At 41.5% G+C, this 27,477-nt stretch overlaps 1 protein-coding gene across 1 annotated transcript in view; it reads left to right on the top strand.

The window, feature by feature from the left end:
• Positions 1-4,952: 4,952 nt before the first annotated feature.
• The window catches only part of LOC111871517 (protein GDAP2 homolog), a 142,501-nt gene continuing 119,976 nt past the window's right edge, over positions 4,953-27,477 (top strand). Inside the window, exon 1 of the mRNA XM_023864676.2 lies at positions 4,953-5,145. The gene's annotated coding sequence lies outside the window, so the exon portion shown is untranslated. The remainder of the gene's footprint in view (positions 5,146-27,477) is intronic.

Raw genomic sequence — 27,477 nt, forward strand, 5'->3', positions numbered from 1 at the left:
ATACATCATTTTGCATAAGAAATACACTTAGTGATTGGCACTCTGGGACACAAAATATGTGAAAATTTTTGTGAACTGCACTTTTCTTGAAATAACAATGGATTCTCAGTTACATTTGTAAACACAGCGTTTAATTGATGTTCTGAATATGAAGTAGATATTTACACTCAGAATTACTGAATTTTTGGACTGAACTCAATGTTTTGGAAACTGGATCTGATTCTGTCCTCAGGCGAGGGGTTAGAAACCTACTATGCTGGATCCTTTACAAAGAGCTAACCTCAGTCACTAGACAACCTATGTCAGTATAACAAATATAGCTACAGCTCTATAAAGACGTGAGTCCAGGTTATCCAATGATCGAAGTTAGCCCCTTCTAAGGACAGAGTAGCTGTCTCTATCCCATTTCATTTGAGTACAGAAACAGATTCAACTTCCAAATTTTGTATTATTCTAATCTTTTAGAATATTGGATGATGGACAAAGTCCAAAAACTCAGTAATACTGAGTGTTATACACCATTGACAGAACCCTTTAGAATCTACCTAGATATTTACAGCAACAGACATATAAAAACTCTTTTTATTTCATTTGTACATTAATAAAAAGTAAAGTTGTCCCTGTGCTTAAATAATTAAGCATTATGCCATAAAGGCATATGGGGGAGTGGATATATAGATCCAAGTTTTCTTGACCTTGACACTAGTTGGAAGTGAGTGTTCAGCTTCACACCCCTGCCATTTTACCCCCTTCTACCCATTTGATAGGAGGCTTGGTGTTCCCCAGAACCGGTCTGGATGTTGTGGAGAAAATTCTTGACCCTACCAGGATGTGAACTTCGACCTATTGGTCGTCTAGCCCATAGTCAGTCTGACAACCTCACTGCTATCTGTGAATAGATTGTCTAGAAAATTTGGGAACCCCGATTTATATATTAATAGTTATTTTAATTACGTGATAGCATAGTTGGTTGAGGCACTATGCTACAAGCCGGAAGGTCGCGGGTTCAAGTCCCGATGAGGTCACTGGATTTTTTTCAGTTGACCTAATCCTTCCTGCCACACTATGGCCCTGGGGTCGACTCAGCCTATAACAGAAATGAGTACCAGGAATGAATTAAATAATTTTCCTGGGGAGTAAAGCAAGGCCAGCGCGTAAGGCTGACAACCTTACCGCCATCTTTGAGCCAATTGTCTAGATAATGTGGGACCCTCAACGTCTCACAACCCTATGGGCCTTCACAGCCTGTTACAGGGATAGCTGTTCAACTTTTAGTTATTTTAATTACGTAGACATAATTTATTATTATGATTATTTCTGTACCCATTGTGAAGATTCAGGTCCTCAGCTGGGAGTGAAAGCTGCATGTCTTCATCTTGTTTTGTTTTTCATGACCTAGGCTCATGCTTGTTCTAGCTACACACCTAACTTATGTGTGTACCTCTGTCTGTGTGTTCCTTTCCTTTTTCATTTAAAACACAAGCTATGGGAGTCTAGTCACTTTCCAGTCTGTTGGGATGATTTAACGATTAGTCATTTATTTTATGATATTATTTACTGAATAGAGGTTCAGTTCTTCCAGAATACCTTCTCTTTTAAGTTTATCTAATTTTGTACATCATTTGACACTTCTTAACAATCTTCACTGCCTGAATTTTTATACTGAAATATAGGAACTGCCGTTATTTCATGAAGTTAACCTTTGGTTCTTCCCATATTACCTGAAATTGATATATTTTGATTTATACTTGGTAAGAGGAATCTTGTATATTTGAAATGCTAAACTTATTCTGTAATTGAGCTTTAAATTACGTATATTATTTTGCAGTGGACTGAATGTTTTTCTTGAAAAGCTAGCACTTTTATGTTCTTTGTAGAAGTTTCTGTTGTAAATTATTTAGCAAGTGAGAACTAGAAGTTTGTAACAATGGTATGTTAATACAATTATTGTGTTTATCCACTCTAGCCTCTCCAGTCTTCATCATTGTCCCATAGAGTGTATTTTTAATTTTAAAAATTGTCTTGACAATGAAACGGTTTCCAACGCATCTGAATTTTAGGAGATATGCTTAACTTGTGGGATAATGACCGGACAGATATATTTTTTGAAGAAGGACGTTTGCTTCTTGATAGCCTCATTGCGGAGTTAAAGTATTCTTCTTGGTGTTCATGAAGTATCTGATCATGCCTTATGTTCTTAATGTACTTGTCAATTTCTGTCTAATCATGACATATGACCTTGGCTCAACTTATCAAACTATGAATGACTCCCCTTTTCACGTGATGTAGGTGGTTGGACTAGAAGTGCAGATAACGACCTGTATGAGTAGGTTTCCGGTTCAAATTCATAGGCAATGTAGGGCCCCTCAGAAGGAAATTAAGAACATACATGATCTGGTGCTTATTGAATGTCCACAAGAATTTGTTGACTCCATAATGAAGCCATCCTTCAGATGTAATATGCCAGGTCACGATCATTATCCATATATTAAGGTCATCTTCAAGAAATTCAGATTCATTGGATACCGTTTCAATATCAGGACCATTTTTAAAACTAAACATACACTCCAAGGGGCATTGATGAAATCTGGACATAATTAATGCCCAACAGATGAAGCAGTGTATGTGTACAGTATCCCATGTAACTATGGCAGATGTTACATTGCCGAAACAAGCAGACATTAAAACTATGCAATGAGGATCACAAATGAAACCTGATTCAATATCTGCTTGAAAAATCAAAATTAGCCCATCATGCGTACAAAGAAGGTCATGAAGAAAGCAGTCATCTGGGATTTGGCACCGGGTATATGTGGTGTTAACCGACGTTTCGGAGGAACGTATCGCCTCCATCTTCAGGGTAGAAGGAAAAAGGAAAAATATAAGAAATCCGCAGGCAAAGAGACCTACCTTGAAACGTCGGTTAACACCACATATACACAGTGCCAAATCCCAGAAGACTGCTTTCTTCATAGTCACCACCGTGAAAACTTCAAATCTTACAAAGAAGGTCATGTCTCTCAGCCAACATTTAAAATCAGATTTAAAGAACATATAAGAGATATAAAGAATGGTGGACAAAATTTCAAATTCAAATGAATAGTTCGAACTACGGAAATCTTGTACATTGGGAAGAAAGGACGAATGTTGGATACTCAAGAAAGGTTTCATAATATGAAATCAGCAAGCAAAACATCCAATTGAACGACAATCTTACTGAAATATTTAACCCAACATGGGACACAATAATCGCAGCCTACCAAGCATAAACAACTTTACCCCCATCCTAATCCACTACACCCCTACCTTCCCCCCTCACTTAACACAGTACTCCATAACAACGATAACAACATACATCCCGAATCAGTTGTAATCCATCTCCTCACCAGATTAGGCATATACACATAAATGGAGACACCCGTCAAATAGTAAGTAGACTATATAGCTACAACACTTCAATCAGCACTACACACAACCACTAAGAATATTCATTAATTAATTATCACTGTACTTCTTTTGGCTTATTTTGGACTTCACCCATCGTCCGGTATATAAAAAGACAAAAAACCACAACGTTTCGGAGACTGGATCTGTCTCCGTCTTCAGGTGTATAGGGAAGGTTTAACCTACTCAGTTGGGCCCCTTAGAAAGAGCTAGTCTCAATCACTGGACAANTCATTTTAAGAATTGTACTTTATTTGTAATTTTATATTTTATATTATTATATACTATTTGAAGAAATCTAACACCACATCATGTAATTAGCATGCAATTCAATAGCCAAGACGTTTGAAGTGTATTTACCTGATGGTGGCTTCTTGAAAGCCAAGTACTACTTGAAAATACAAACATATATTATTAATTGTTGTGTTGTGATGGCTTTCAAAAAAGAAAAATATTAAAGTGGATCTTAGCTAGGATGGAATGGTGTAGATTGGATTGATCTGGCTCAGGATAGGGACCAGTGGAGGGCTCTTGTGTACATGCTAATGAATCTTTGGGTTCCATAAAATGCTTGGAAATTCTCGAGTATCTGCACCATTGACAGCTTCCCAAGAACGCCTCAGCTCCATGAGTGAATGATTGTTGTTTATGTTGTAGGTTTTAATATATTATTTAAGACTTCTAAGCATATTTTATATCCCAAATTCGAAATACTGTAACATTTATCAACATATGGAGCAGTTGCTGGCCCACCATCTATAATCATTTATCCTCTTGAGATCAATTCTTAGTTCACTCATTGCCTTACAGCCATGTGGCTGGTCACAATAATATGTTTACTCTCTGTTGACATCTCTGCACTGAAGCTGAACGCGGAATTGCCTACTTATTCACTTTCTGATTAAGTCACTAACTGACTGACTGATTGACTGACCAATTGCACCAACTATTCGCTTATATGCTCTGTACTGCAATGAATTTGAAGTGGACTGTTGCAAAAACTTGACAATTACACTTATAGGGATGTAACCCTCTAGGAAGTTTGTATTGAGTTGCTGCAGTTGAGTTACTTCTAGAACAATCCAGGCATTGCCAAACGTGGGAAGTCAAAGTAAAATGATTCATTCTGTCACAGCTCCTGCAGCAATACTGATGCATCTGAGGAAGTGATAAGTCTTTTGAGTAGAAGTGAGTAGACAATTTCGCATACATTTCAGCGTGACTTACGTTGCCATGAAGACAGATCTTTTAGATGTCAGGGTTCCAAAATTGTATATAATGTGATGTCTGGTGAAGAGCGGGTGATTTTTAGGGGCTAAGTAAGTTTACCCACTTACCGACTGAACTAAGATACCGATGTTCTTAGTTCATCCCACATCAACACTAGAGATGGCAGAACATACTACGCAATACACTGAAGGTACTGCATGAGCGCTGCATGAGAGTGCACAGCTATTGTATTACATTCGTGGAATCAACTTTCGCCGCCTTGCATCGCTTTTGTTTTCAAGATACTGACAGTTCTTCCACCTTACGACAGATATTGAAATTAATCAGTTCTGTGTGTGACTCGAAGCGATTCGCTAGTGGACTGTAGAACTGGAGAGGAGGAGGATTTGTTTATTGTCCGTGTTGTGAGCTCAGAGGAGTCGTGGAAACCCGGACTGTATTTCATAGCTGTGCTGTTTGTTTATAATATGTGTGAGTATCCCTCTTGTCTTTCACAGTCAGTTACCACAAAATGTGAAAATAATATTGAAAGCAGTTTTTTTATTTTCACCCAAGCTTGTGCTCATGTTATTACTTTCGTTGGCTTATTAATACAACATGAAGTACCGTTTGATTGCATTAACACATCTGTGAAGCATTGGAAATCAGTGACCTGTCAGTTGGATTGATGGACAAGGGAAGAGATGCAGCAGCATTAGTAATGGAGAAGTTGACAGTACATTGTATTAACTTACAACTATAGGAAGGTTGTGGAGAAAAACAAATGATCAGTATTTCTAAAGAAAGGATATTAATTATGCATCTTTTGAACCAGTCTTGTAAGCTGTAAAGTATGAACTGGCTTTTTTAACTGTTTATTAATTACTGTTATTGTAAATCTACATAACAAAGCAAGACATCCCATATAACGAGTTTCAGGGGTGGTTTTCAGTCTTCACAGAATTACTCACTGATTGTTATCTAAGGGGATTTTAGTAATTTTTCTGTTACATTCATCATTATTTTGTGGATTACATAAAATCAGTCTGATGTTCCTCAAAATGTAACAAGTACAGCTCCGGTAACTCATTTCTTCAAAAATTAGTTTCTTTTGACTTACTGCCATAGATCTACAATATTCTTTTAAGGGACTACTATTATGAACATAGATAACATGGATGCATCCTGTAGATCCAAGGAAGCAGGATGTAGGACAAGTTAGTATATCGTGGAGCATATAATACAATTACATATATATATTAAAGTATTCATTTATTTTTTTGTAATTAATGTAACCTGTCTGAAGTTTGTATTATGACAGTGCAGAATAGGCAGTCGTTCCATTCACTGTGCTAGACTGGGAAATTACTTCATTAGACATTTGCCTTATGCTTTCACTCATTCCTGGTTGGTTTAGAGCTCGAGAGTAGTTAAGAGAAAGAACAGTTTGTCTGTTTTTGATTGATTTGCAGCTTAAGTGTTTCATTAGATCTTCATATATTTTAGGACACAATCAGTACTGCATAAGTTATGAGCATTTGAAAAGAGAAGAGCTAGTAAGAAATCTAAGCAGGTGTTCAATCCAGTACATGTTAACAAATTCACAAATGTTACACACAAGAAACAGGGTCCATATTTATAAAAATTCATGACAACCATCCCTTGTTGTTTAATTTGTTTAGCATAATGCTTTACTCCTTCTAATGTATTACACTATGTAATACTAAAAGGGTCTTGTCCCTTCTGACGTATTTTTTTTTTCCAAGTTACTTACTTGATTAAGCTGTTAGTATTGAGACTATAGGGTTGGATGATAGGATAAATTTAAGAATGTGAAGCATTTGGTGGAGTGAGAATTGACGAGGGAGACTGAAATATGTGTTGCAAACCTGCCCTGTTTCCATTTTGTCCACCACACATCCCACATGACCTGGCTTACAATCTAATCTAGGCAGGTGCAGTGAGAGGTTGGTGACTAACCACTTGAGCTCTGGTACAGCCAAGAAGTCATCGAATATGCAGCTGGAAAGACAGGAGCTTTAAGCCCTGATTGTTGTATTAAGACTCGCATGAGCAGCTGTGCTGGCAAGACTGTTGCATGGGAATGGAAAGATTAAGGAACTGGAAGAAAAGACAATTAGAACAAAAGAGAACCTGAAGAAAGCAGACCAGTCTGCTTTTACCGGTTCTCACGGTCTATTCGCTTGCGGATTTCTTATATTTTTCCTTCTACCCTGAAGATGGAGGCATACGTTCCTCCGAAACGTCGGTTAACGCCACATATACACGGTGCCAAATCCCAGAAGTCACTGCCGTGAAAGCCTCAAATCTTACAAAAGAGAACCTAGCAGAAAGCCTCACATGACACCACTGATTAAGTAGAAGAATTTGATTACCACATGTTGGGGGATAGAATGCAGAGATGTCATTGTAATGGAGTATGTTTCACTGGCAAGTTATTTCATGACACGATGAACGTGACTCAGACTTTGATTTGAATCCAGGGTGGACTGTAAATTTCGCATTATGCAGCAAACCTGCTTGAGGTAAAACAGAGTATGTCTATAAACAACTGCCAGTATTTACACACACCATTCTCTCTCATGCTGTAATGTTAAACACAAGGTTCTGTCATCAAGAAAACTACCCCTTCAGTGGATGTTATGACTGCTTTGAGTCATTGCAATCCAGTCAGCATTAGAACACACTGAACAGGGTGGTCAAGGGGTAATGCTCAAGACTCATATTGAGGCAGTGATTGGTCTGAATTTCAGTGAGGGCATGTGCTATCTTGATGGAGGTATTTTGTGATTTTCCTCAGTTCCTTCAGGAAAATTATGGAATATTAACTTCAATTGGGCCACAGCAGCTTCCATTCCAATCATTTCCAATTTGTGATCCATCGATCATCTTATAATTGCATGTTATGTATTTTAGATACTGATAGCATCATGAAATAACCCACATAAAGTGACTCCGCTCCTGTCTTGTTGGTTTGGTTTAACATAAAGGAGTCATGAAAAGAAAAACTCGAATTGTCTCTGTTCTGTAGTTTTCTTACCATATGCCTGAATAAATATAGTTGGATTAGTTGTGTAGATAATATTGAAATATGTAGTAGAAGTCCAAGTGTAACGAGTTTAATAGGAGTAATTAAAAATTTTGATTCTGCTTCTTTAGATCACTGTTAGCCTTCCCCGTAAAGTAACCACTGTCAACGCCAAAACTTTCTTTACTCTTGAAGAAAGTTGTCTTCTGGGTTTAGGCGCCGTGTATTCTTCGTTTTGGCCGACGTTTCGAGGAACGTATCGCCTCCATCTTCAGAGCAGTTGAATGGCTTGGAATGAAGAATACATGGCGCCTAAACCCAGAAGACGACTTTCTTCATAGTCATCGCCGTGAAAACCTCAAAACTTACATTTCTTTACTCTTGTTAAACCAGTTATACTTGATGGACTTCTACTACGTACTTGTATAATAAGGGGTGTAATGGTTCAAGATATCTCATATAATGACATGTAGATAATGTTTGTGTGACTAAAAGATTTCGGTGCATTCACAGTGAACAGTTGCACCCACTGTCATTGCCATGTTTTCTGTCTTTTGTAATTGGGCCCTCTACCTGTATGCAAGAAAATGAATATTGTGAATAATTTGTGTTTGATGTTGGAAAGTTTTACTAAAATTTATTGGCCTTTTTAAGTTTGGTTAGATTCATTAAAAATAGCTGACATTTTGTATGAATACCTGCATGTGTTTCTGCATGCATATTGAGCTAATTTGTTAAATATTTATTTCAGCAAAACGTTTCTAACAGAAACTGTAGAGAGTATTGAAAAGCATATGATTCTGGGTTCCGTAGATGACTAAGATGAAGTATCAACCTTGGCTATAGTCCATTGGCCCAATTGTCATAATATTTGCACATTTAAAGATGGCGAATGGAGAGAACAAGGCTGATGTATTATTGAGAAAACAAGGAAGGAAGGAAGAACTTAGCAGTTGTCATTGCCAGAATAATTGAATGGTAGGCTCTCGGAGCGGGCCATGAGAACCCTGAGTTTGTAACTGTTCTGTTCATATGACCTGAGAGGTTGCCCATTCTGTGAATTGTATTACTAGCAATTTTAGTCTTATCATCTGTGATCAAATTAAATTTCAGAATTGGCAGTTCTTTAGCTGGAGGTGAAATCAACGTCTTTTCCTTAAGTGGGCTACAGGCGGAATCTAAAACCAGCAGCAGCCTTTCCTTAAGAGCTGTGATGGTGGACCCTTGTATTTATTTGAAGCGCCTGGGGTTCACTCAGCCTCTAACAGAAATGAGTACCAGGAATTAAATAAATAATTTTCCTGGGGAGTAAAGCGAGGCTGACAACCTTACCGCCATCTTTGAGCCGATTGTCTAGATAATGTGGGACCCTCGACGTCACAGAACCCTATGGGTCTTCACGGCCTGTTACAGGGATAGATTTACTTACTTACACTGCCCATCATGGAGGGGGGGGGACGCCAAGCTGCAGCTTACACGTAATTTTCAAAATACGTTTTATCTGCCTCTAGCACGATGGCAGCATGCATAACATAAAAACATGACATTAAGGATCAACGAACGGTACAGCGTGACGCATTTAGTAATTATGTAGCTTGGCAGCACCGCATGTTTGTAGTTGTTATTTTGTAACCGTTGAAAGTAGCATCCAGCCTAAAAAGTTAAGAATCTTACTTTAAAGCCTAAACTTCCTGACAAATGCTTTGTGTAGTTAGCAGTGTAAAATGGGCAGGTTTTGGTGAAGTACCGTACTGAAGTCAGTTATGCACACAGTAAACAAGGAAAGCTATCCCTGTAACAGGCCGTGGAGGCCCATAGGGTTGTGAGATGTTGAGGCTCCCACATTGTCTAGACAGTCGGCTCATAGATGGCGGTAAGGTTGTCAGCCTTATGCGCCGGCCGCCCTTTACCCCCAAGAATATTCCTGCTACTCTTTTCGGTTAGAGGCTGAGTCGACCCTAGGGCCATAGTGCGGCTGGAAGGATTAGGTAAATTTAAAAAATCCAATGACCAGATTTTTTTTACTGCTTGACAGTTGCCGTCTTGTTTTTTGTGGGGGCGCCCTCTCTGACGATAGGACGGGTCTGTCTTTTGTATATTGTGCTGGCCTTTGCCAGCGCACACTTTCTCGGGTCCGAGTCCCGTGGGACTCGCGACCATATTTTACTGTCTCAGATTTCAGACTTCCCTTTTTGTCGCCTTCGACGACTCGCAGGGTCACGATGGAGGTATTCGACCCCGTCTCCACGGATCAAAGTCGAAGTCAAAGTCACATTGCGATTGACGGTCAGTCAGTAAGTCATGGTGTCGAGCCCCGTCTGGGGCTCACGATCACGTATTTATTACTGTTTGACAGTTACGGTCTTTTTGTGGGACGCCCTCTCTGATGAGAGGACGGGTTAAGACTCTCGTAATCGCAGCTGCTCCTCGTTAGAAAGCCTCGGCATGGATCGCACAGAAAACATCTCTCCCACCAGTTCTTCCGTTGTTTCATCACGTACCTATCTTACGGACCGCATAGAAAACACCGCTTCCCAGTTATTCCATTGTTGCAAATCTGTTTCTAGTATTACCTAGCAACGGCCGATGTTTACAGAGCCATTACCTAGACTGGACCGTGCCATAGCTCAAGCGGTTAGTCGCTGGCTTCCCACCGCGGCGGCCCGGGTTCGATACCAGGTCTGGTGAAGTGGGATTTGTGGTGGAGAAACTGGCGCTGGGGCAGGTTTTCTCCGAGTACTTCGGTTTCCCCTGCCAATCTTCATTCCACTAATTGCTCCACAATCACCCTCACCTATCATCTGGGGCCGGTACAATAGGCCAGAAATGGCCGCAGTACAAGGGATTTAGTCCCACCCCACTAGCAATAAAAACAAAAGTAGCAACGACTGTTATTTCGCGGTCGTTGGCTAGCAACGGGTCTGCATGCCACAGTGTGTTAAGGATATAAGGCCTTCTAACCCTGGCACGTCAATATTTATTTGCACTGCTCCAAACGCACAATTTAATGAAGTTTTAGGTACTGCGGAATTACCCATATTGCAAAATTAGCTGAATTGCCCAGTTGCAGTGGATGTTTCAACCCGCAACGCAAGCATTGCCCGTGCAATGAATAATAAAATATTCGTGCCGCAATTCTTTCCAGGCACGGATTATCCTTAGAGAGCACTTGTATTGTGATTCAACTCTGACAACGGACTGGTGTTTGCTACGTATGGTTGAAAAAAGCCAGGATAACTTGGTCGGTATAGCGACGGGCTGCAAGCTGGACGGCCGGGTTTGATTCCCAACGGTGCAAGATACTTTTGTCTTCTCCACATGATCCAGATCGGCTCTGGGCCTCGCGCACCCTCTCTATCCAACGGGTACCGGGTGTAAAGCGGCCGGGCCGTGAAACTGACCACTCATGTGTCGATGTCAGGAGTGGTGGATCTATACTTCCACTCCCCCATACGTCTTCATGGCGTGGTGCATAATTAAGTACGGCGATGACTTTACCGTTGTCTTTTTTTTTCCTTGTCGCTACAGCCCCAGTGGGCCTAGGCCTACCTCCATGAACTTCTCCGTTCACTTCGGTTTTTCTAGATCTTACACATTCGGTAGGATTCCTTGGGTGAGTGATCAGCTCGTCGCAAGGCCTCTACCTGTACACAAACACAGAAAAACAAACATCCATGCCCTGAGTGGGATTCCAATCCACGATCCCGGCTTCCGAGCGAGCGAAGACAGTACATGCCTTAGACCGCTCGGCTACCGTGACCGGCTTTACCTTTGTCTTACATACGAACATATTGTTGAAAAGCGAATTATTAGTTTTTGCTCATGGAAGAAATATTACATCGATGTTCACAATGCACAGTCTAAAACTGTCTGATGTCATCGGGGCCAAAATTCCGGTTTCATCGGTGGGCCTTCTTCAGTGTAAATGCAAATAGGATTCGATTATATTACCCAGGAGTTAACTCATAGTCCAAAGTGCTTTTTGTTATGGGATTAGCAATTTCGTTGCCTTTAGGCTTTATCTTTAACAGCACAATATCTGTAGGCGTGGAAGTCAGGGCAGTAGGAAGTGGGTTTCATGAATTCTTCTCTGAACTCCTAGTTTACGGAACTGTCGGTCTCTCTTCAGAGGTTCTACTCAGAGTACAAAATGATTACTGTGTAAAGATCATTTTTTTTGTATCCCCGTCAATTTTGCAAAATGGGAGTTGCTGTAGAATTCGTGGATAACCTGTTCTGCTTCAGCATTAATGACATTGATTCAGTGAGGTCACTGATGGAAAATTTCTTTCTGGTGCATGCTGATTTCTTGTATGTGCGGAAGCTTCATGAAGAAAACGAATAAGAGCTGAGTGTTGGAATGGAGCATCTGTTTTGTGCGTCTCTTCTTATTTTCTCTGATACGAAGTGTACAAGTATGTGAGAAAGCAATGTGACCGTGTAAAGTCCATCTCGAGATTTTTACGGATAGGCTCTAAACGGTTGGACGGCTTTTGTTCACATTCGGTATTTAAGAGGTCGATGCCCGGTGAATATGAACATTTTAGCTCCATAGATACGGGCCTTTTACATGGTAATTTTCCCGAAGATGGCTTTTTTTTTCTTCCCCTTGGCATTACAGCCCCAGTGGGCCTAGGCCTACCTCCATGAACTTCTCCGTTCACTTCGGTTTTTCTAGATCTTACATATACGGTAGGACTCCTTGGGCGAGTGATCAGCTTGTCGCAAGGCCTCTACCTGTAGACACAGAAAAACGCACAAAAACATCCATGCCCTGAGTGGGATTCGAGCCCACGATCCCGGTTTCCGAGCGAGCGAAGACAGTGCATGCCTTAGACCGTGCTACCGTGACCGGCCGAAGACGGCTCTTAATGATTATTATTAAATTTCAGTTATTGATGGAGTCTATCGCCCGAAATAAAACTGCATAGATGGTATCCTGTTGAAGCTATCTGTACGTGCAGTAGGAGATCGAAAGCGAAGTGAGTTCTCCTCAACATCCTGCTCTCAGACAGCCTCAAGTCTCTGTACTTCCCTTAATGTTAGTGACCCAAGTTTCACACCTATACAGAACTACATGGACATTTATAAAATGTGAAGGTAAAGTTGTCCCTGTACTTAACTCAGTAAACACTACGCAATGAAGGCGTATTGGGGAGTGGATGTATAGATCGATCTTATCTTGACCTCAGCACTGGTTGGAGGTGAGTGGTCAGCGTCACGCCCCAGCCGCTTTATCCCCGGGGGAAGAGCCCCCGGTGCCCATTGGATAGGAGGTTGGGCGGACCCAGAGCCGGCCTGAACGACTTGTAGAAGTGAAAATTCTTGACATGGAAATTCGTATATAACAATATTAAGAAGACACGAAAAAATTTTAAATTTTAAATAGCAAATTGCTGTACTGGGCCGGGAGGAGATAACAGTATATTCCAACGTGAAAACGGGGTTTGTTTAAAATAATTTAAATAAGAAAAGAAGTGAACATTATTGACATTAACTGTTTTAAGCACAGTGGTTACCTTAGGGTGCCATATCAGTCGAAATTTTTAGATCATCAGCGCCTGTCACCTCTACAGGATGTCGCCTGCCTCAACAACAACAACAACGACGACGACAACAACAACAACAACAACAAGCACTGCATTTTGACCACGGGATGTATTTATAAGTGCCACGTGATTCTCGGAATAAACCAAAAGTCACGACCCCAAGTCACGTTCCTAAGCAACATTAACAGATTAGTCTTTGTAATAGAAATAAAGTATGTTGTCTGTGAAGTGGGGATTGGATTTTTAATATTACATTCAGTAAATTTCAGGCGTCAAAGGGTCATTCACATTTTTACTGCCAGTACTCACCAGCAAGATGTTGAAAGAAATTTAGTGTCAATGTGGACATTGAAATGCATGAAACTGCAGCCAAATGTCTGCCATCTACAGTTGGTTGAGGCACTATGCAACAAGCTGGAAGGTCGCGGGTTCAAGTTCCGATGATGTCATTGGACTTTTTTCAATTTACCTAACCCTTCCAGCCGCACTATAGCCCTGGGGTCGACTCAGCCTCTAACAGAAATGAGTACCAGGAATTAATTAAATCATTTTCCTGGGGAGTAAAGCGCGGCCGGCGCGTAAGGCTGACAACTTCACCGCCATCTTTGAGTCGATTGTCTAGATAGTGTGTGACCCTCAACGTCTCACAACCCTTTGGGCCCTCACGGACTGTTACAGGGATACCTTTACTTTTTTTTACTTTTTTACTTTTACTCTTAACTCTAACTTTGTAGACTACATTAGAGAAAGACACTTGTCTGTATATATATATGAACTAAAATGTTGACAGCATATTTCCTTTTAAATTCCTCAAATTGCTTTATTTCGAACCACTTATAGTCCAAAAGAAACTGGCACACTTCAAGACGTTGTACTCCTCTTTTAGTTCTCAGTATGCAGGCTAGTCAGAAACTAGAATTCACGGAAAGGACAACCTTTCAGACCATACAAGTTTCAATTCTAAACTGTCGCTTCTCACCACCTGCTACCAGAACCTACGATTCGATTATTCCGGAAATGATAACTGCCAAAGTTCCTCGCTCTTTGCTGAATAATATATTAGCCTTTTTTTCAGTCTCTCTTCACTGTCATTAATAATGAAAATATTACGACTGTGCCAATGGACTATATCCAAGATTGATAATGTGCCCTACTGCCTCCTGCAGAACTCAGAATAGTACATGTTTCAGTTTTCTCTGGAGATTTTGCTTGGAATGCTTTTCACAGCAATAAATATTCAGCGAGCAGAATCGCACGTGGGTCTTCATTTAAACCGTCAGTTATTGTTGTCCAATTTTAACTGAAATTGGAATGGCCGAGAAATATTAATAAAACGTTCCAGTATCAAATATCACGAAAAGAACAGGTCCCTTATTCTCGAGATGTTACTTACGGACAGAGGGGCCATCAGACAAAAGGCAGAAAAATCTGGTGAAGCAAATAAATATTTATTTATTGTTAAATATGTTGCGTTTTGGTGGTGGTCAGGTCCATATAGGCCCTGGCGAAAGGGTGGCACCCAAATATGATCTTATTTAATTTAAAATGTGTAATGAGTAAGCAAGAATATGTAAATTCCTTTTAATTGAAGTGTTGACTTATTATTCTGCGCCCTTCATCGATATTCGTGTGCACTGTTAAACGCTTTTAAAAATCAAGATTTTTTATCATCTAATTTCTAAAGATATATATTAAATAAGGGGCACGCGATAGCGTAGTTGGTTGAGGCACTATGCTACAGCCGGAAGTCGCGGGAACGAATCCCGATGAGATGGATTTTTTTCAATTTACCTAATACTTCCAGCCGCATTATGGCCCTGGGGTTGACTCAGCCTCTAACAGAAATGAGTACCAGGAATATTCTTGGGAGTAAAGGGCGCGTAAGGCTGACAACCTCATCGCCATCTGTGAGCCGATCATCTAGAAAACATGGGAGCTTCAACGTCTCACAACCCCATGGGCTTCCACGGCCTGTTACAGGGAAACCTTTACTTTTTTTATGTATTAAATATATCCATATTAGGTGGATCCTTTGTCATCTCGGCATGGCGTGTCCTTAGGTTGCGGATGGAGGAGACGACCTCCAGATATGAAGGGTAGCTGCGGGTATAGAGAATATATTGAATAAAGAGTCACTGACAGCCGACAAGAGGATGCCTTCCTGCTTGAGGGCTGGGCGTAGGGGAAACTCGCCGTAAAAAATAAGCTTCTAACAAAATGCCACAAAAGGTCTCGGACCTGGATGACACTTTGGATCAACGACCTAAGCTAAAGAAAATGGACAGGAGATTTGATACATGGAATGGAAGAAGTCTGTATAGGGCAGGTTCGCTCATGACAATTGCGAAAGGCATATCAAAATATAAGTTTGATTTAGTGGGAATACAGAAGGTCAGATGGGACAGGTTGCACCGAACCAGCAGGTGAGTATACACTTTTCTGTGTAAAAGGGAGTGAGAATCATGAATTAGATACGTTTTTTTGTACACAAGATCGTTGTATCAAAGAACCAGGATAGCGTAGTCGGTATAGCGACTGGCTACGGGCTGGACGACCGAGGGATCGGAGTTCAAGTCCTGGTAAGATCAAGAATTCTCTCTTCTCCACGTCGTCCCGACCGGCTCTGGGCCCACCCAACATCCTATTCAGTGGTTTCCGGGGTCTGTTTCCCAGGGGGTAAAGCGGCAGGGGCGTGAAGCTGACCACACCTCCAGCTAGTGCCGAGGTCAAGAAAATGTGCTTCTATACATGCACTCCCTTATACGATTTTATGGCATAGTGCTTAATTAGTTAAGCACATGGACAATTTTACTTTTTACTTAAGAGAATTATATCAGCAGAGGGTAGAGTTTGTTAGTGACATGATGTGGTACATATACTAAGAAATCACTGTTGTGATATCATTATACTGAAAGTTCATGTTCCAACAGAGTAAAATTTGATGGCCGGTCACGGTAGCCGAGCGGTCTAAGGCGTGCACTGTCTTCGCTCGCTCGGAAGCCGGGATCGTGGGTTCGAATCCAACTCCGGGCATGGATGTGTGTGCGCGTTTTTCTGTGTTTGTAAATCTACGACACGGGACCCACGGCTTAAAATCCCTCCCGGAGGACTTGTTCCTGAATTTTCCGCCCTTAAAAATTCCACGACCTCCGCCCGGTTTGAACCCGCGTGCCTTGAGTCATGAGGTGGGAACGTTACCCCAGACTACGGAGGCCGCTTACAACTTTATTAACAATAGACACAAAACTTTTTGAGTTTCTCAATCCAACAATGTAATCAGTTTATTTGTATCTTCGTTATTTTCCGAATTATTAAAGATCAAAATGTGTCAGACCTTTTGTAGACATCCTGTATATATTCGGACGGACTGACTGAGCGAACTTAATAGTCTCTCCGAGGATTGCTATCGTACCTAAAGAGTACGGGAATTCCAGTGGCATGATCATTCCTAATTTCGTGATAATCTCTTTATTGGTTGAAACGTTGAAAGTGGGACACAAGTTGGTGGCTCAGAAATCTGATGTTTTTCCTCAATTAAGAAAATAAAGTGGAGTGCAGTTTTAAACCACAGGAACGACATACCACCGTTGACGAACGACCTAGCAGAATGATTGACATCGCTTTGTGATCATATATAACAAAGGACAATTAGAGGGAGGTGCTAAATTATACTAAATGCTAAATGCTAAATTATACAAAAAATGTGATTCTAAATTATTGTCGGGGTTTCCATCCATATCATTTTCAAACCGGAAGCAACAAAATGAAACTGTTTATGGAATGTGAAAGCGTACCGCAGTAAGTTTTATTTGGCAATGCTGTACTCGCCGCATTGATGTCTCTTTTTTTTTAGTTACACTTTCTTATTCCGTAAGCAGATTTATTTTATTGTTTCCGGTTTCAAGATTATAGGTCACGGAAACCTCGGCAATAATTTAGAATCATCCTGTATGTCTAGGAACACAAGCTGTTACATTAATTATTAATGAAGAATGAACTTTCGCTACATTAATGTACACCAGCCGGTCACGGTAGCCAAGTAGTCTAAGGCATGTACTGTCTCCGCTCGCTTGGAAACCGGGATCGTGGATTCGAATCCCACTCAGGGCATTTTTTTTTATATATATATTTATTAGCAATCAGAATAAATACATTCCAACTCAGGGCATGGATGTTTAGTTTGTGTATGTGTGTGCGTTTTTCTGTGTTTGTGTACAGGTAGAGGCCTTGCGACGAGCTGATCACCCGCCCAAGGAGTCTTACCGAATGTGTAAGATGTAGAAAAACCGAAGTGAACGGAGAAGTTCATGGAGGTAGGCCTAGGCCCACTGGGGCTGTAGTGCCAAGAAGAAGAAGGAAAAACAAAAGATGAGTAATTAATTTGAAAGGATTCGGTAGGACGCGGTCGTTGCCATTACTTGGAGGGATTGAGGAAAAAGAATTGCCCGTGTCTCGGCCAAGTGTCACTCAGTGGGCTCTGTGCTTAGCAATAATAGACAAGTCGGCCAGCCGGCCAAGTTAGTCTGTGCTAGGTCATACCGAAAATCGATAACAGACGACGAAGTATCCCAGTTTCAAAAATTTATATCTACCACGACTTGCATAACAGCTGAAATATGCAGTAACTAGTAACAACTACTTGAAGTCTCTTAATGGCGATCGACAAGGTCAAATTTCGCTATATTTTTCTTTAATTTACAAAAGGTAGACAGTAAATCGTACGAGGTATTCGAAGATGTTTAAAACGTTGTAATATTCAGTTACCGGAAAAAGCGTGTTAAACCATTTAAGAAGCTGAGTATCCAGTTTCGTTCAATATGCGTAAAATAAGCCCAGTTATGGTCGTAGGGTAAATGCACGAAGGTGTAAAACAGTCCGTGTCTTGTAACATACTTAACAAGTTGAGATCCGGATCTTTCTGCTTAAAATACGTTTAACGTATTTTAAACGTCGTGACGTGGGTCATAAAGTCTAAAATATTGGTTACAATTCCCGTAACAACAGTAGGCTGAATAATAAATCCCAGAAATGAGAATCTGCCCAGATTCTGGTAAATTAGGGTTCCGATAATATTTTTAATGGGACATTTCCATTTTCCCCCCTAAAAACCGGGACATTTAGCAAAAATACCGGCCACGATAAAAATTAAGAAAATGAAAAAATCAGTAGTACGTTATACTTAGGTATAGTGTAGCGCGCTATCTTACAGCCATCGCTGCGCAACAGCTACGATAGGAAGTTAACAGCCAACAAAGAGTCTCCAGGGTTACAGCGAATACACGGAGAGTTCCCACATCGACAAACTCATATACAGTGGGCCGTTGCCTGGGACAACAAATGCGTTTCCTAGGAGATGGAAGGAAACGAATTGTTCAAAGCGTTGCATGGCAACAGAAGGGTCATTGCGTAGCAGTAGCCGAGGTTATAAAATCCCAGCTTCGACAAGAGACCCTGCGCGTCGTAGGAGACGACGGAAAAGGAAGTCTACGGAAGACATGTTATCATACAAAATGAATAAAAACTTACATTGACTATATAAACTAAACTGAGAGCAATGCCAGACAGACCAGGCAGGATGACGATTCACGCAAGGAACAAATAATACATTCGTCATTAAACACAGAATCTAAGAAAGCAAAATACCCATATGCAAAACTCATACCAGATCTCAGAATTCTTCTGTAGCATTAGTGAACACCATTGAAATGATCAAAATCTTTGTTCAAAGGCCATTTAGTGGATGTCGGCGAGGACTACGGTTATTTACAAGTGTAAAATACAGATGTAATATGAACAGCATGCTAACTAGAGATTTCCTAAAGGGCTGTAGTCCAAATTTTTCAACGCTAAAATAAGGCTGTCATACCTGCATCTACATAGGTGATAAATTAACTTCGAGGAATGGAATGCTTCGTTAGAAGCTATTAGTCGCTCAGCTGCTCAATAAATTGTCGCCCTTAATGGACTTCGAATCCTGTGGTACAGAAATTCCCGAGGGAATTAACTCTGTATTTGGTGAGGAGTATTGATACGTTACCTTTTTTTTATTGCTAGTGGGTTGGGACTAAGTCCCTTGTACTGCGGCTTCTTCTGGCCTATTATACCAGCCCCAGATGATAGGTGAGGGTGATTGTTGAGCAATTGGTGGAATGAAGATTGGCAGGGGAAACCGAAGTACTCGGAGAAAACTTGCCCAGCGCCACTTTGTCCACCACAAATCCCACTTGACTAGACCCGGGATCGAACCCGGGCCGCCGCGGTGGGAAGCCAGCGACTAACCGCTTGAGCTATGGCGCGGCTGATACGTTACCTTACTTAGTACTGGGGTAAAATACTAATACGTGCAGGTAGATACTGTTCCAAAACGGCCATGCAATTACGTGTTCTAATAGTCTTTCATCCGAACAGCTGTTTGGTTTCTAAAAGTATACTTTCAATAATATTGTTATGGGTGGACAGCCGTTTGTTGGGCCTTGGCCCTTTTTTCCAGTTTTGTATTCCTATACATAGTAGGTAGGACTCCTTGGACGAGGGATCAGCCCGTCGCAAGGCCTATACCTATACACAGAACAACACAAACACATTATCAACGTACACAATACAGACATCCATGCCTTTCTCTCGAATATGCCTTAACTTGTGGGTATCGGCGATTGTCACGGCTGATTTAAGTCTTACCACGAGAACTTCGACAAATTTGGTGGATTGGGGGGAGGGGATGTATAAACGCGCTCCTTCAGGTGCCCTCGTAAGAAAAAATGTCTGTCGGAATTAGATCCGGTGACCGAGAAGACCATGCAGTCGTCCCTCACCGTCCAATCCACCTTCCTGTATGTGTCGCGTTCAACCACTGCCGGACATCTTCCTCATAAAGCGCTGGAGCTCTGTGGTGCTGGTCGTGCTGAAACCACAACATCGACCTTACAGGTGGAGGCACGTCTTCAGGTAGCCCCAGTAAGCTGCTAAATTTGCCCATTATAGAGGAGGCTCGGTCTGGGAATCTTTGGCGCAGCGTAGAATGATAGCACGGATGTGCTCACTTTATAAAGCGTATAACGGTGATAGGGCGTAGAAAGATATAGGGGACAGATTGCAGGCGCCATACTACGTGAGTAGAGTCGATCACCTTAGGAAAATAAGAGCCAGAAAAATAAGAACAGATGTCGGGAAGTTTTCCTTTGTGAACAGGACCATTGCTGACTGGAACCACTTACCTGAATGGGCGATTGGGAAACCTCCCGTTAAAGCGCATATATTTAGAAAGAAGGTTAGGAAAGCAAAATCATTAGAGCAAGTGAAGTGTACTTGTATTAGGTCATTGTACTTGTACTGTACCGTGAAATTTCTTGAGACGTATGTGATGTATCTTTGTTGAATGTATGTCCGCTTTTGTAAACACTGCCACCGGGCATAAGCCCAATTGCAGTAAATAATAAATATATATATATAAAGTCAAGACAGCCTGTCATTGAATACACAAACACGCATAAAGCACGCTTCGTCTGCCCACAGAATGCTGTGTAAAAAGAGTTCATCCGAAGCGTGTTAATGTAGTCATTCGCAAGATTGCATCTGTAAGAACACGATCATATGGAAACGTGCTTTCCGTGAGTAGTGGCATGCATGCGGTTGATCGTCATGAAGTACTTAAGCTACATGCTGTTTCGAGTGACCTTCTCCACGGCTCTGTTTCTACAGCAGCAGTTATGTCATCTCCATCCATTGGTTTCCGTAGAGAAGGTGGGCGGCCTATATTCATGTGTGCTATAGGTGCTGCAATTCTTGTCTCACGGAGACGCTGCTCCAATCATCGAAACACATTAGCGTATGGATGACTTCGACCATGTTAACGTGGTGCGTATTCCCATGCTTCAGTACCGAGGGTTAAGAGCATGTCGCAGTATTCATCGTGTATGTATTGCATGAACAGTAGACCACAATTGACCCCTGGTGTGCGTTGTGAGTCTTGAGTACATCTAACAATGCGTTATATGTCATTGTAACAAACAACGCTGATTGGTAGTGTATTACTCCATTTGACAGTGACATATCTCGAAGACTAAGCGTCTCAGGATATATGTTTTGTAAAATTATCTACTTGTTTTTAACCAGGAATGACACCACGAAGAGTTTATGCGCGAATTTCATTTCATTCTGTGTAACACATTATACGTTTTGTATATGAACAGTGTGTTAAATTTTGTGCGCTGTTTTGTCAGTTGGAAGTTTCGTTCATCTTCCATTAATATGTTCACTCGTTTGTTTTACGTATTCTAAGGTCCCACTCCATCACCCACTGAATAATAATGAGACTTGGCACAGGCAACTGAAATGTTTATGTTAGAGAGGAATTTACCTTGAAAGGAGACTTTCTGAATTAATGGCTTCAGAATTCCCACGTCTCGAAAGAATGGTTTTGTTATCCGCCCATTCGTGAATTGTAATTTGAGGCCAAGTAAACATATTTTACAAACGGAAACAAACCTTACTTTTGCCTTTGTTCCTTTATGATACATACTGACGTTTTATATTCAAGTTGTGGATATACGTAAACTACGACGCGATGGCGATCCGTAGCGCATTAAGTTTGCGCAATCATTAATGTTTTATTCAGAATATTATAAGGATGGATTTGTTTTCAGAGCTGCTATAAAGTCATTCCACAGCTTTTTGCATTGTAAGTTGATAGCATCGATGGCAGTTGGCTTAGTAGATCCGGGTCTTTTTTATGTTCATCACGAAATCAAGATTGATAATTAAAGGCTTTTCTAGAAACTATTAAAACACATGGCCTGCGCAAGTAAATGAGCGACGACTAGTTATCAGGTCTAATATAACTTTCATTTGTTATGACATGACTTTGTCAGACATTTCATTCTCTACTGTTTACGTTGTTTACCGTCAATAATTGACGTTGTAGATAAAAGGTAACGTTTCAATTGAACGTACTATAGTCTCATTCAGTAAGAAGATGTTAATTAATTACACATTAATGTGTGAAACGTAGGTACGATTAGCTGGAAGAGAGTATCAAAGGAATCGGAACACGTTCAGTGAATATTAATGGTTTTTCTCATCAATTCTAATGTAATTAACGTACCTTTATTAATATTTTAGTGTTCGTTGAGTTTCCTGATGGCATGGCAAGTTAAATATCCCCATGAAGTTTGTTACAGGCTTACTTGTGCCGGCAGAAATATTCTGGTGAAATTTAATCGTTTAGGCTATATGCTTTAGTTGAGAAAGAACCGTTCCTCTAATGCAGATCTTTTCTTCTGACCCAGAACTTAACTTAATTCTACTCTGAAGATGGAGGCACCGCATTCCTCCGACATATCTGCAAATGGCTGCCAGATTACACAGTATCACATATCAGAAGACAGTAGTCTTCAGAACAAAAACGTTATGTTCAGTTTGTAGTGTTTGCTTTGTCATTTCATTCACAGTGCCAGTATCAGTAATTATTTTGTTGTTAATTGTTTATTGTTTCTGCTGCTGTCTTGAATTCCATGGACACCGCGAGAAATCATTTACACTGAGCAGTGAGTCGATCACAGTGGCCGCCCGGTCTAAGGCATGAACCTTCTTCACCCGCTCGAACACTGGGATCGTGGGTTCGAATACCACTCGAGGCATGGATGTGTGTGTGCGTTTATTCTGTTTGTCCGTTCTGTGTGTAGGTAGCGACCTTGTGACGGGCTGATCCCCCGCCCAAGGAGTCCTACCTACTGTGTTATAGATTAAGTAACTGAAAAAGCGGCCAAGGTCCACAAGGGCTGAAGAGCCATTGATATGTATGTGCAGCGAGTTTCCTGGACAGCGCATCCGTGAGGCGAACTAAGTATTGCGGGTCTGTCCGACTTTACGGGTTGGGTGTACCAGTCCAAAAACTGGGTCTCCGCTTATAAAACGACCTCGGGATATTACTGTGAAGTGGCAGCGTTGCAGTAACTCGAATTTTATATCGATTAACAGTTGCGTAATTTGTAATCGATAGGCTCGCGTTACTAGAAATTATTGTTACCTGTGGTATAGACTTAGAAGAAATAAATACCACGCATAATGCGTTTTAATTCATTCAAGGCCATAAACGACTGGCTATGGGCTGCACGACCAAGGGGTCGGAGTTCGAGTCGTAATGGAGGGTGTGAACTTGATTCATCTGGGTCAGGATATGGACTAGTTGTGGTCTTGTGTGAGCACCAAGTTAAACCTTCGGACACACAGATGAACTCGTTACGTATATCTTTTTATTTCGAAAATCTTGTTCGTTTAGGATTAACCAGTAACACCGCTCTTCTCTCTGAGAAAATACCTGATTTTAAAATTGTTTATTATGTATTTTCTCAAAATGTGAAGGTGTCCCGGCTGAGATTCGAACCGAGCACGTCCCGAATACAAGTCTAGAGCGTTACCGGCATTAGTATACAGATGCCTGCATTAGAATGCATTCGCCAAAACAAGCTTTTTTATTCTTAAACTGTTATTTGTTTTATTCGCATAGTGGGTGGAGTCCATCTGGGTCCACTCGGCACGCCTGCCAGAGAATGGCCTATTGTACCTGCCCCGGGTGATTATGATGACGGAGAATTTTGGTGGAATGACGATTGGCAAGGGAAACCGAAGTACTCGGAGAAAACCTGCCCCAGCGCCACTTTGTCCGCCACAAATCCCACTTGACCAGACCCGGGCTCGAACCCGGGCCACCGCGGCGGGAAGCCAGCGACTATCCGCTTGAACCATGGCGCGGCCTTGTGTAACTGTTCCTTCAGACCCTGGGTGGAGGTACACTTAGAAATTATTGAATTGATCATTGGACACGGTTCCTGTATTCTTTTCACGAATAATGGAAATTAATCTTACAGTGAAACTGTACTTTCACATAATGTCATTTTTTCTTTACTTTGTGCCGTAGGTTCAGTAAATAACTAGAAGTTGTGCCTTGAGCATAGGTTATGTGAGGACAAGAGGCCCTGGAATCATGAATTATTTACACGACCTTCAGATATTCACAAGGTTCTTTCATACCGGATAATTTGGACATGCGTTTGTATTATGTCCTCGCAGTGGCCCGATGTGCATGCCCTTGGATTGCACGAATTCTTGGATTTCGGATTCAATTCCTGTTTGCGGCGTTGATGTGTTCGCACATTATTTCCCTTCGTAGGTAGGGATCTCACAGTGGGTCGGTATGCATTCAAGGAACCAGATGTACAAGGGATTGAAAGGAATTGACACGTGACCTTAACTGAAACGGGAAAGATATCGCGTTCTGCTTCTGTAGTAATATTGTAGTAGTCGGCACTCTTTGGATGCCCTCAGAATAAGGCGTCTACATCCCTTACACCTTTCTTTATTGCGGAAAATTATTTATAATGCCACTGTTAGATTCAGCGGATGAATCTATCGGCTAGATATCTGATCGCATTCCGAATTGTTTTCAGTTCGAATTCCAGTCGTGGACCGGCTGTCGTGACTGCGCCTTTCGTGATTGTCCCCTCCAGGTTAAAACCTCGACTGTACTGTTTCTTCCCTTTCTTATTGTTCATAATTGTCCTGCTGCTTTTCTTTCGGACATACGTAACCTCTGCAGTTGATAAAGTTTTTTTTTTAAAGTAACCGTAAAGGAACGAACCCCAACACAGAAATCATGTTGGAGTAAGAAAAGTGGTAGGCCGAGCCATAGCTCAAGCGGTTAGTCGCTCGCTTCCCATCGCAGCGGCCCGGGTTCGATCCCGGGGTCTGGTCAAGTGGGATTTGTGGTGGACAAAGTGGTGCTGGGGCAGGTTTTCTCCGAGTACTTCGGTTTCCCCTGTCAGTCTTCATTCCACCAATTGCTCCACAATCACCCTCACCTATCATCTAGGGCGGGTACAATAGGCCAGAAGTGGCCGCAGTACAAGGGAGTTAGTCCCACCCCACTAGCAATAAACAAAGAAGGAAAAAAGAGGAAACGTGATTTTCAGTTCAGCTTTTCACACATCTGTGAGGGATCTAGAGAGTATGGGATAGTTATTGTTCGTCTGGAGACTGTTATGATAGTGCTGTTGGAAGTTATCACTGTGGGCACATGGGTCATCAGCAGGGCCCGGATTTTGATGACCTGAAAATATTTAAAAAATGACCTATAAAATGACAGAAAAAATCCAGAAAAATGACCTAAAGGAGAAAAGAAAGAACACTTCGCTTCCATGTTATTCACATTTCAGAAAACATATGAAAAATGTCCAAAAGTGACAAGAAATACCCTTAAAAGTCCAAAAATTTACCAAAATATTGCGCCCAAAATGAAAAAATGATCTTAAACCTAAAAATGTCAAAAAATGACAAAAAATGACCTATAAAATTTACATTTCTGTAACCAGCAGCTCATATCCGAGATTTAAATATTTAAGAGCATCGCATAGGATACAAGGAAAAACAGATGACATGTCATCAAAATCCGGGCCCTGGTCATCAGCATTGAATGACTGATAGTTGCAATAAGAATATAAAAGTTATTTTCACTGCGTGTACAATCAGAGTGTACGATAATGGGATTTATGCCTGCAGAGATCTTTGAGTATAAACAGAATTGAAGTGTCTAGTATAGTTGATGGAGAGCCTATCTCTGGCGTTAATTTTATTTACTGTACCATTTATGACGCCCCACGGCGTCATTCAGAACAAGTAGCTGTCTTAAACAAATCTCCGGCCATTTGTTACGGATACGTGCTAGTGGTAGGCATACGTACGTCATCCGAAGATAAGTGGCAACTCTACGTCTCCGTTTCTAGCCTCGGGAACAAACGGGTAGACGGCTGGGGCTACACGAGCGCACAAAATGCTTCCGTTGTAACGAACGTCGTGACGTCCGTTGTAGAAATAACCAAGAGAGGCGAGTGCTACGCTTTCTTCTGGCTTCATTGCAGACAAAAAACTACGCACTGCATTCTACAACTGTGTGGTGTCCTCAGCAACGTCCGTCATAAAGCCTAAGGTCCGAGAAGATAGTACTTCATAGTCTTTACCTTGAGAACCTCAGATCTATAGTCCATTCGTGGAGACGAGACAGCGTAAACAAAGCAAGCCCCGAGTCGCCACAGCTGACAGCAAGGAGTGGACAAAGCGCGCAGTTACTCAGTGTACTCACTGCATTCGGACGCACTAACCTGCATTCAGACTGATGAGTGAACTTTGGACGCCTCTGCAACGATACACGCATCACGTGATCGCTGCATGATTTCATTCAAAGAGCGAAGGAGATACCGCGTGCATTTGTTTACGAGGACTCTCTCGTCTCCGCGAATGGACTGTAAGAACTGGAACCACGGCCCATGACCAGTGCAATAGGAAATGTGGGATAAGAGCTGAGAGCTGATTTTCACTGCAGTTCAGTGCTCAGTTTGAGAAATGTGCGGCCTTGCATTTATGCGATGGAAGACCCACGTCTCATTACGTAATGCAGGCGTTCTTAGGCACAGCGGTATGGAGTTTTTAACATGGGGTTTCAGTATAGGCACCTGTATTTTCAAAATATTCATTCATTATTTCTTCACTAGCAGTAGGTCTGGTGTGGTTGGCTGCCCCGGTCATGCATCTTATGCGGCGGAGCGTTGTTCCGCCATGAACTCTCATGCCATTTGCTAATTACTCTTCTTTCCCAGCATTCCTCTCCGTAAATATGATAGTTCCCCGAAAGGAGGCGTAGGTGGGTGAACAATATCAGAATGGATCTTAGAGAAATAGGATGGGATGGTATGGATTGGATAGATCTGGCTCAGGATAGGGACCAGTGGAGGGCTCTTGTGAACACGGTGATGAACCTTCGGGTTCCATAAAATACTGGGAAATTCTTGAGTAGCTGCAGAATTGCCGGCTCCTCAAGAAGGGCTCAGCTCCATGAGTGAGTAAGTAAGCAAGTAGTGAGTCACTGTAACGAATGCGCAAAGACCTTCCTGCGAAAAGCACGTGCAGTGCTCCACTGAATGAGCATAAGACCTTGTGCAAACATGTCTCCAAAACAGAATTACTTGGTTTTTGGACTTTTATAATCTACATATCTCCAAAAGTTCGTGAAGTGACCTCTAGCGGATCCTTGATACCCAGTGAGTAATTGGCAAATAACAGCTCTAGTTGACGAATCAAATGAACTTCCGTAGTACATATATTTATTTTCTTGAGAGCTATGACTCAGCGGAAATTTCGACGCTCCCCCATGAAGCCGGGCCTGTACATAAAGCTTTA

The sequence above is a fragment of the Cryptotermes secundus genome, unplaced genomic scaffold, assembly GCF_002891405.2.
Source record: "Cryptotermes secundus unplaced genomic scaffold, Csec_1.0 scaffold934, whole genome shotgun sequence".
Taxonomy (NCBI): Eukaryota; Metazoa; Arthropoda; class Insecta; order Blattodea; family Kalotermitidae; genus Cryptotermes; species Cryptotermes secundus.